Source organism: Nycticebus coucang, chromosome X (genome assembly GCF_027406575.1).
Source record: "Nycticebus coucang isolate mNycCou1 chromosome X, mNycCou1.pri, whole genome shotgun sequence".
Taxonomy (NCBI): domain Eukaryota; kingdom Metazoa; phylum Chordata; class Mammalia; order Primates; family Lorisidae; genus Nycticebus; species Nycticebus coucang.
In genome coordinates, this window is record NC_069804.1 from 156156728 (window position 1) to 156166485 (window position 9758).

The 9758-nt window shown below is 37.4% G+C and overlaps 1 pseudogene; it reads right to left on the reverse strand.

Annotated features, from left to right (window-relative positions):
• Positions 1 to 471: 471 nt before the first annotated feature.
• LOC128578908 (uncharacterized) lies at positions 472 to 564 on the reverse strand (annotated as a pseudogene).
• Between the last annotated feature and the right edge of the window lie 9194 nt (positions 565 to 9758).

Consider the following 9758-nt stretch of genomic DNA (forward strand, 5'->3'; position numbering starts at 1 on the left):
ACAATGATTTATTTCCAGAGTTTCCCATTATATCATCAGACAGTCCTGATAAAATGTTATTATTTTTATTGAGTTAAAATTTATGTTCATTTTACTTTATTTTCTTTGTTCTAGTTCTCATCTCTGGAACAAGATGGGACAATGGTAATCCTTCTGGCACACTCATCTGAGGGCAGAATTTGTGTCCTCCCTAAAATCAAGCATTTAATATTCCTCACATGGCACAGTTTTCATGACTTTATTGCCTTTATCATCCTGGTTACACTGTTCTGAATGTGCTCCAGTTTATAAAAGGTATTGCCAAACTGAAATATTCTAGGAATAGTTTGAACAAAACACATTCTGAGGAGATTATCAGTTCCTCAGATTCTATTATCAAGTGGTTCCCATCTTGGTTGACAAGTGGACACCCTTAGGGAACTTTAAAGTACTGATTACTTAATCCCATCGTTTCTCTTTTTTTTTTTTTCACATAAGATGGATAATGTACCAACATCATAACAGGATATGAGGGAAATGGATCTCACTCATGAAAACCTAATCATCACACAAACTACAAAGGATCTACCCCTAGATGGGTGGGGCAAGATGGTAGACTAGAAACATCTCCTTACTAGCCACTCACAGAAAGGCAGGGAAGAGAAAACTCCAACCACCTCTGGCTGGGGGATCCCATCCAGGGACATCACTCTGGGGGAACAGTGAAGCAGTGGTGGACTACAGGAGCCAGTGGGGGGGTCTGGAGCTGAGGAAAACTATCACAGAAGGTGAAGGCATGAGAACAGGCAGAGACCAGCTGGCCAATCTGCCTGGAGAACTGGGGACAGGAAAATGATATCCTGTAGTTTTGATTTTGAGCTAAACTTACTCACTGGAACAGCCTTTGAAAACTTAAATGAGTGGGTGGACTCAAAGAGTGTCCAGCGGCCAGGATTGAATACAAGGTGGGGTGGATCTCCTGTCACTTATATTAAAAAAGCACAAGACATCCATATGTTGTCTCCAGGCAACACACCTAACATTGAAAGACAAAACAAAAATCAAAGTGAAGGGATGGAAAACAGTACTTAAGGGACATGGAACCCAGAAGAAAGGAGGGGTCACAATCGTATTGTCAGATACAAGTAGACTTAAAGCACCTAATGCTAAGAAAGACAAAAATAGTGATTTCATTCTGGTCAAGGGAACAATACAACAAGAGGACATTTCAATTCTAAATATTTATGCACCCAAATTAAATGCTTCCAGGTTTATAAAACAGACCTTGATTGGTCTGAGCAATATGATATCATATAGCACCATAATAGCTGGGGGCATTAACACCCCTCTGGCAGAATAAGACAAATTCTCTAAACAGAAAGTAAACAAAGATACAAAGAACTCAAATGTGACCTAGAACAACTGTGCTTAATAGACATATACAGAACACACCATCCCAAAGCTAAGGAATATATGTTGTTTTCATCAGCCCATGCAACATACTCCAAAGTAGATCATATCCTAGGACACAAATCAAACCTAAACAAAATTTAAAGAATTGAGATTATACCTTGTATCTTCTCAGAACACAAGGCAATAAAGTTGGAATGGAACTTCAACAAAAATATTCATTCCCACACAAAGGCATGGAAATTAACCAACCTTACACTGAATGACAGTTGTATTGAGGAAGAGATAAAGGAGGAAATAGTTAAATTCTTCAAACATAACAACAAAGAAGCTATAAGTTACCCGAACCCATGGGATACTGTAAGAAGCTGTCCTAAGAGGGAAATTTATCACGAGATGCCTATATCTAAAAAACAGAAAAAGTACACAGCAACAACCTAGTGAATCATCTTACGGAAATGAAAAAGGAAGAACAATCTAATCCCAAACATAGCAATAAATAAATAAATAAATAAAATAACCAAAATTAAATCAGAAATAAATGAAATTGAAAACAAAAGAATCATTCAGAAAATTAATGAAACAAAAAGTTATTCAAAAATATTTTAAAAATTCAATAAACCTTTGGTCACATTAAATAAAAACAGAAAAGTAAAATCTCTAATAACTTCAATCAGAAATGAAAAAGGGTAAATAACAACAGATATTCCAGAGATACAAGAGATTGATTATCTCTGACTACTGCAAGAAACTCTATGCCCAGAAATTTGACAATGTGGAAGAAATTGACCAATACCTAGAATCACACCCTCCCCCCAGACTTAACAAAGAAGATATAGTTCTCTTGAACAGGCCAATATCAAGCACTAAGATCAAAGAAACAACAAAAATCTTCCAACAACAAAAAAGTCTGGGACCAGATGGATTCACAAAAGGTTCTATCAAACCTTCAGAGAAGAGCTAGTACCTATACAGCAGAACCTATTCCAAAACATTGAGAAGGAAGGAACTCTACCAAACATGTTCAATGAAAGAAACATCACCCAGATACCAAAATCAGGATAAGACCCAACTAAATAAGAGAACCAAAGACCAATTTCACTAATGAATATCAAGGCAAAAATACTCAATAAAATCTTAGCCAATAGTTTATACCTACAAATTAAAAAAATTATGCATCAGGATCAAGTAGGCTTCATCCATGGGATATAAGGCTGGTTTAACATATGTAAATCCATAAATGTAATTCATAATATCAATAGAAGCAACAGCAAAGACCATATAATCCTCTTAATAGATGCAGAAAAAGCATTTGATAAAATTCAGCAACTTTTTCTAATAAGAACACTTAAGAACACAGGCATAGGCGACACACTTCATCAACTGAATGAAACCATCTATCTCTGACAAACCCACAGCTAATATCATGCTGAATGGAGTAAAACTGAAAGCTTTTCTACATAGAATTGGAAACACACAAGGATGTCCTCTATCCCCACTACTATTCAACATAGTGCTGGAAGTTCAATTAATCTATTGGCTAATATTTTATTGAGTATTTTTACATCAACATTCATTAGTGAAACTGGTCTGTAATTCTCTTTTTTAGATCAGTCATTTCTTGGTTTTGGTATCCGGGTGATAGTTGCTTCATAGAACATGTTTGGTAGAGTTCTTTCCGATGCAATCAGACAAGAAAACTATAAAGGGCATCCAAATGGAGGCAGAGCAGGTCAAACTCTTTGCCAATAATATGATCTTATACTTAGAAAACACCAGAGAGTCAACCATAAGACTCTTAGAAGTGATCAGGAAAAAAAGTAATGTCTCAGGGTATAAAATTAACGTCCACAAATCAGTAGCCTTTGTATATGCCAACAACAGCTCAGTTGAGAAGCTAATCAAAAATACAATTCCAGGCCAGGTGAGGTGGCTCATGCCTGCAGTGCTAGCACTCTGGCAGGCCGAGGTGGGTGGATTGCTTGAGCTCACAAATTCTATGCCAGCCTGAGAAAAAGTGAGACCCTGTCTCTATTAAATATATATATATATAGAAAAACTGAAGCAAGAGGATCGCTTCAGCCTGAGTTGGAGGTTGCTGTGAGACTCTGTCTCAAAAAAAAAAAAAAAAAAAGTCAAAAATACTATTCCATTCACAGTAGCTCCAAAGAAAATGAAATACCTGGGAATATATCTAACAAAAGAAGTGAAGGACCTCTACAAAGAGAACTACGAAACACTAAGAAAAGAAATAGCAGAAGACATCAACAAATGGAACAGCATACCATGCTCCTGGCTGGGCAGAATCAACATTATCAAAATGTCTATACTTCCCAGAGCAATCTACAGATTCAATGCAATCCCCGCTTAAATAGCAACATCAGACTCAAAGAAATAATAATAAAAAAAAGTTCTTCATTTCAAATGAAACCATTAAAAAAACCTGTATAGCCATGGCAGTTTTTTTTTGTTGTTTTTTTTTTTTGTTTGTTTGTTTGTTTTGAGACAGAGCCTCAAGCTGTCACCCTGGGTAGAGTGCTGTGGCATCATAGCTCACAGCAACCTCCAACTCCTGGGCTTAAGCGATTCTCTTGCCTCTGCCTCCTGAGTAGCTGGGACTACAGGCACCCGCCACAACGCCCGGCTACTTTTTGGTTGCAGCCGTCATTGTTGTTTGGCGGGCCCTGGGCTGGATTCGAACCTGCCAGCTCAGGTGTATGTGGCTGGTGCCTTAGCCACTTGAGCCACAGGCACCAAGCCAAAACAATTGTTTTTAATAAAAATAAAGCTGGAGGCATCACTCTACCTGACGTTTTGCTATATTGCAAGTCCACAGTGATCAAAAGTGCATGGTATTGGCACAAAAAATAGAGGCGTAGACATATGGAATCAATTAGAAAACCAAGAGATGAAACCATTCTCTTAAAGCCATCTCATCTTTGATAAAACAAACAAAAGCATACATTGGGAAAAGAATTCCTATTCAATTAATGATGCTGGGAGAACTGGATAACCACATGTAAAAGACTGAAACTGGACCTGCACTTTTCACCACTTACAAAAATTGACTCCAGATGCATAAAGAAATTAAATCTAAGACATGAAATGATAAAAACCCTAGAGGAAAGTGTGAGAAAAATGCTTGATGATTTTGGACTGGGGAAAGATTTTATGAAGAAGACCTCACCAGCAATCGCAACAGCAACAAAAATTAACAAATGGGACTTAATTAAACTGAAAAGCTTCTGCACAGCTAAGGACATAACAATTAAAGCAAATAGACAACCTTCAGAAAGGGAAAAGACATTTGCATGCTACAAATCTGCCAGACTTGATAACTAGGATCTATAGATAACTCAAATTATTAACAACAACAAAAAAAGAGCAACATTCCTATCTATCACTGGGCAGGACACATGAACAGAACATTCCCTGAAGATGACAGACAGATGGTTAACAAACATATGAAAAAATGCTCATCTTCTCTAATCATCAGAGATATATAAATCAAAACCACCCTGAGATATTACCTACCCCAGCAAGATTAGCACACATCACAAAGTCCCAAAGTTGCAGATGCTGGCATGGATGTGGAAAGAGGGGAACTCTTTTACATTGTCGTTGGGACTGCAAACTACTACAGCCCCTTTGAAAGAAGTATGGCGAATCCTCAAAGAACTCAAATTAGACCTCCCATTTGACACCACAATCCCCCAGTAGTCATTTACCCAGAAGAAAAAAAATCTTATTATCATAAAGACATTTGCACTAGATTGTTTATTGCAGCTCAATTTACAATCACCATGATGTGCAAACAACCAAAATGCCCATCAACTCAGGAATGGATTAACAAACTGTGGTATAAGTATACCATAGAATACTATTATGCCACAAAAAATGGTTATTTTACATCTTTTGTATTAACTTGGATGAAGTTGAAACACATTCTTCTTGGTAAAGTATCACAAGAATGGAAAAGAAAATATTCCATGTTCTCAATACTAATATGAAGCCAGTAGATGATGTAATTCATTCACACAGAGGAAAAAACTCATTTCAATTCAAGTTGGGGGGCAGAGGGAGGCAGGAGAGGGAAGGGGAGATAGGTGTGCTCTCACTTAATGGCATAACGTAGGAGTATATGGCACACCTTTTGGGTGCAGTACACAACTACAAGAGGGACTCTACCTAACAAGCTCAAATATTGTGACCTGGTTGTTTTTATCCTCACATTAACCTGAAATTGTTTTTAATTTTTTTAAAGGATCTACCCCCAGAGTTTTTTCTATAATTGATCTGAGTTGAAGCTTGGGAAACCAGATGTGTGAACCACTATATTAATGTGTCTTAAAAATGTATAGCCATGTCTAATAAGTAACTTACATTTGATCTCATTGTACATTAAAACCCATAAACCTTTCTTACATGAGCCCTGAAGCCACATTCTGTATTTTGCTAATAGGTTTCTTAATTATTGCCACCCCATTAGTATTTTATTCTTATGTCTATTAAATGTCATCTTACGGATTCAGTACATTCACCAAATCTCTCAAAATCTGGTATCTATTGTGTTTACTATCCCTTTATAAATCTGATGAGCCTTTTTTTGTTTTTATAACTTCAGCCAAGTAATTATTTAAAATTTTTTACAGGACAGGGTTGAAGACAGAACCCTGTGTCTTGTTAGTAAAAACTGTCATATTAACACTGTCCAAATCTGTACCCATACATTTTGAGTATATTACATCAGTAAACTAACTGACATAATTGTATGAGTCCACAGATCTTCACATGTTCCACAAAAATGTCATTAAAAGTGTTGCTAAATGCCAGAATGACAGTTAACGTACATAGCGTGTGCCACACATCTCCAGGGCCATAGCGTGTGCCACTCATCCAACCCCATCAAATAAGTTCATGATGTTCATATTACATGACTTCTCAGTAAATCCATGTCAACTCTCACTGATCACTGCTAATTCTTCTTTGGATTTGTGAGTCATCTTTTGATAAAAATTTCTAGAATCATTATCTAAAATTTACATCAGGCTTGCCAGTTTATGGTTTATGCAGTCCATCATTATTTCCTTTCTAAAACCCGGCATATCATTTCACTATTTCATGTCTTCTTATATGTGGGTAGAATCTAGGGTCCAATTTATTCTTTTAACTTTCCTAATCTGCAGACAAATCTAGAAATCAATGTCTACCATCCTATCTGATGTGTGACTTTCACATCTAAGATAGCTGTGTCCTATTAAGAATTGAGAAACCAGAGTAACTAGCCTCTCCTTCCACTCCCACTTTCTGCCACAAAAGTAAGTACTACAGACATCAGCAATCATCAAAATACACCACTGGGGAAATAAAGAAAGGCTTCCTTTTGCAGCTTGGCTCAGTATTCTTTTCCCTCTTTGTTCAATGTATTCACTATCATTGTGTGTCTCTAGTAGGGACTGCCAAAGTGGGAGTAGGGGTTGGGGGAACCCCTGTCATCAATTTTTATCTGTGACAGTTCTGTAACTTTGAGTATTTTGCTATTTTACCATTCTCTTTGAGCTAGGAGCAAAGAGAGATCCCACATTATTATTTAGTAGGAGCTGCAATTGAAGAGTCTGGGCAACAAGCAGAATAAGGAGCAGCAGAATATTCTTTGTTCTCACGTAGCTGCTTGCTTTTTACCTCTATATTTTATACGTTTAGATCCTGCCTGTAAAATTCTTTCATGTCTCTTTCCCTCCCTCCCTCCCTCATGTTTCCTCTTTCTTTTCCTCTACCTTCTGTTTCTCAACTATATTGCTGTATTCTATTGTCAGGGTGGATCTGGGCTTCGTAAATTGATCTGAGTTCATTATTTTTGTCAGTTGCATTCCAATTATTTGGCACTTGAGCACACTTAGAGAGGGAGTTGATATGGGGAGAAGCACTCTCATGAGCATAGCTAGTCCTAACAGAATTGGATGAAAAGTGAAGGTCTATCTTAGGTGTCACTGCCCCTCAGCTCCTGCTCTCAGGCATCTGCTACTTGTACACATGGCTCCCCTTTGTCCTTGGACCTGTGGTTGCAGTATATTATTGACCTGCTCTGTGTTCAGGACTTGGGCCTGCTATGATACCTCTTCTACAGCTCTTGGTCTTCAGATTACGAGTCCAAGGCTCTATTGGCTAAGTTATCCAGTTTCACTCTCCAGTTATTGGAAAGAAGGCCCTGATGTTGGAGTATAACTACTGGCCTTGCCCAACTCTACTCCATCACTGATTTGCTGCATGTCTTTGTGCAACTACTCAACTTTTCTGAGCCTATTATTTCATCTGTGAGTTTGGGATCATAACAACAACAACCACAAAATAAAAACAATATTAACCTCATGTGATTGTTATGAATATTTAATATATGTGATATCATTTTTAGAACTGTCATCAATAAACTAAGAAGAGTGGGCTACAGAGTCTCAAGGCTCTTTTATATGCTGTGTATATGTATAAAAGATCATCAATAATAATAACAATAGCCAAAATGTTTGAGAGATAACCATGCACCAGCCACTGTTCTAAGAACTACACACACGACATGTGTATATACATATACACACATACACACACACATACCTTTAAAACAGGAGTCTTCTGGAGATGATAGTGCCCACCTGTGCTGTCTTGACCTTACATAAGTGAGTTTTGTTATACACTAAAAAGAGCACAAAGTAGGGCTTCAGGAGCCCTGGAACATAGCCCTCATGAAGCCATGAATTCACTCTGCAAACTTGGGCAAGTCACCCCCACTAGTAGTGAACTAGATGATGTTTACAAACATTTCCTCTTATATGCTGAGACTCATAACAGGAAAAGACATAGTACTAATAGCAATACTGAGAGAGTTCTTGTCCCAGCATCTTTTTGTACATACTGGTTGAAAATAATTGACTCCAATTCCAATAAACAGGGCCGCCCCAGCCTTTATGATCAGTCATTATGCAGGTGTCTCAACTAATGAGGATGATGAAAGTGAGCACCAGTTATTTTGTTATATCTGGATTCCAACTGCCTTCAAAGGAAAGGCAGGAGATGATTCTGGCCTTGATCCACGCAGTATTCCTCTTGATTATTTTATCCAGATTGAGACATATCTAAATCCTCATCCCATTAAATACTCTTTAAAAAGTCTCAAATACCAACCTCAGACTTCAGAGCCCAAGCAGGTCAGTACCCATCACCAAGAGCTTAGTCAAGTTCTACTTCTGCACACCCTCTATGGGAGCAATCCTCAACCTGTGGGTCACGACTCACAGGAACTATATTAAAGGGTCGTGGCATTAGGAAGATTGAGAACCACTGCTCTATGGTAAAAGGCTACCAAGGCAAGATCACGCTTTCTTGTAGCCCTAAGAAGATTCTCTATTTTTTCTGTCTAAGGAGGCTTAAAAGGATGAATATTTTCCAAGTGACTATCCATGTGGTGTAATAATAGAAGACAACTATTCAAATTGCTCTCTTAAGCTTGTGCTTTCAGGCATGAAATCTCTCTGAAAAACATTCCTATAATAAAAGGCTTTTGTTAATACACATACAATATGTGGGGAAGGTAATAGATTGACCATTAACACCTTATTCTATATTTTATTTTATTACATGAGTTTGACAGACAACTGTTTCCCAGGAATGAAACAAGGCAAGGGAGTTTGGACAATAATGGCTGCAAAGAGGATAAAGATATCCAGAGATGGAGGACACTCCTTGAATTGCAGGCCTGGCCTGGGAATCATAAGCATATGTGGAATGTAAGAAAGGGGAGTGTTTGGAGGAGTTGCATGCTTTTCTAATCATAAACACCTAAAACCCAGCCCTGGCAAAAAAAAAAGCAAGGTCAAGAAAGATTATAATTTTTGACCTTTTTTAATGTCACAATTTTATCAGGAAACTTTGTGAGTTGCAATTAGAAACAATGCAGGATAACACAAATACATGTCATTCCCCTACTCTGAAGCTCAGCTCACCATAGGCAAAATGAGGAGCTTGGACTAACCAATCCCAAGATGCCCCCACCTCTAGTTCTAACCTCTTGTACCTAAGTTCACAAGAACCTGCTGATGTCCTATAAAAGTGAACAAAATAGATTTTAACTCTAATGATACTTCTATTAATACTTTGAGACAGATAGTTTTTTAGCCAGTAATTATTATTTGCTATGTGACAGACACTATGCCAGGTACTACACAAGTCTTTTCACATATATCATTTCATTTAATAACTCCAAAATCCTATAAAAGAAATACTATTATTATTCTCATAAGGAAATTGACATGTGGAGAGGTTAAATAAATTTTCTACAATCACACAGCAGATAAATTATAAGGCCATAATTCAAACCC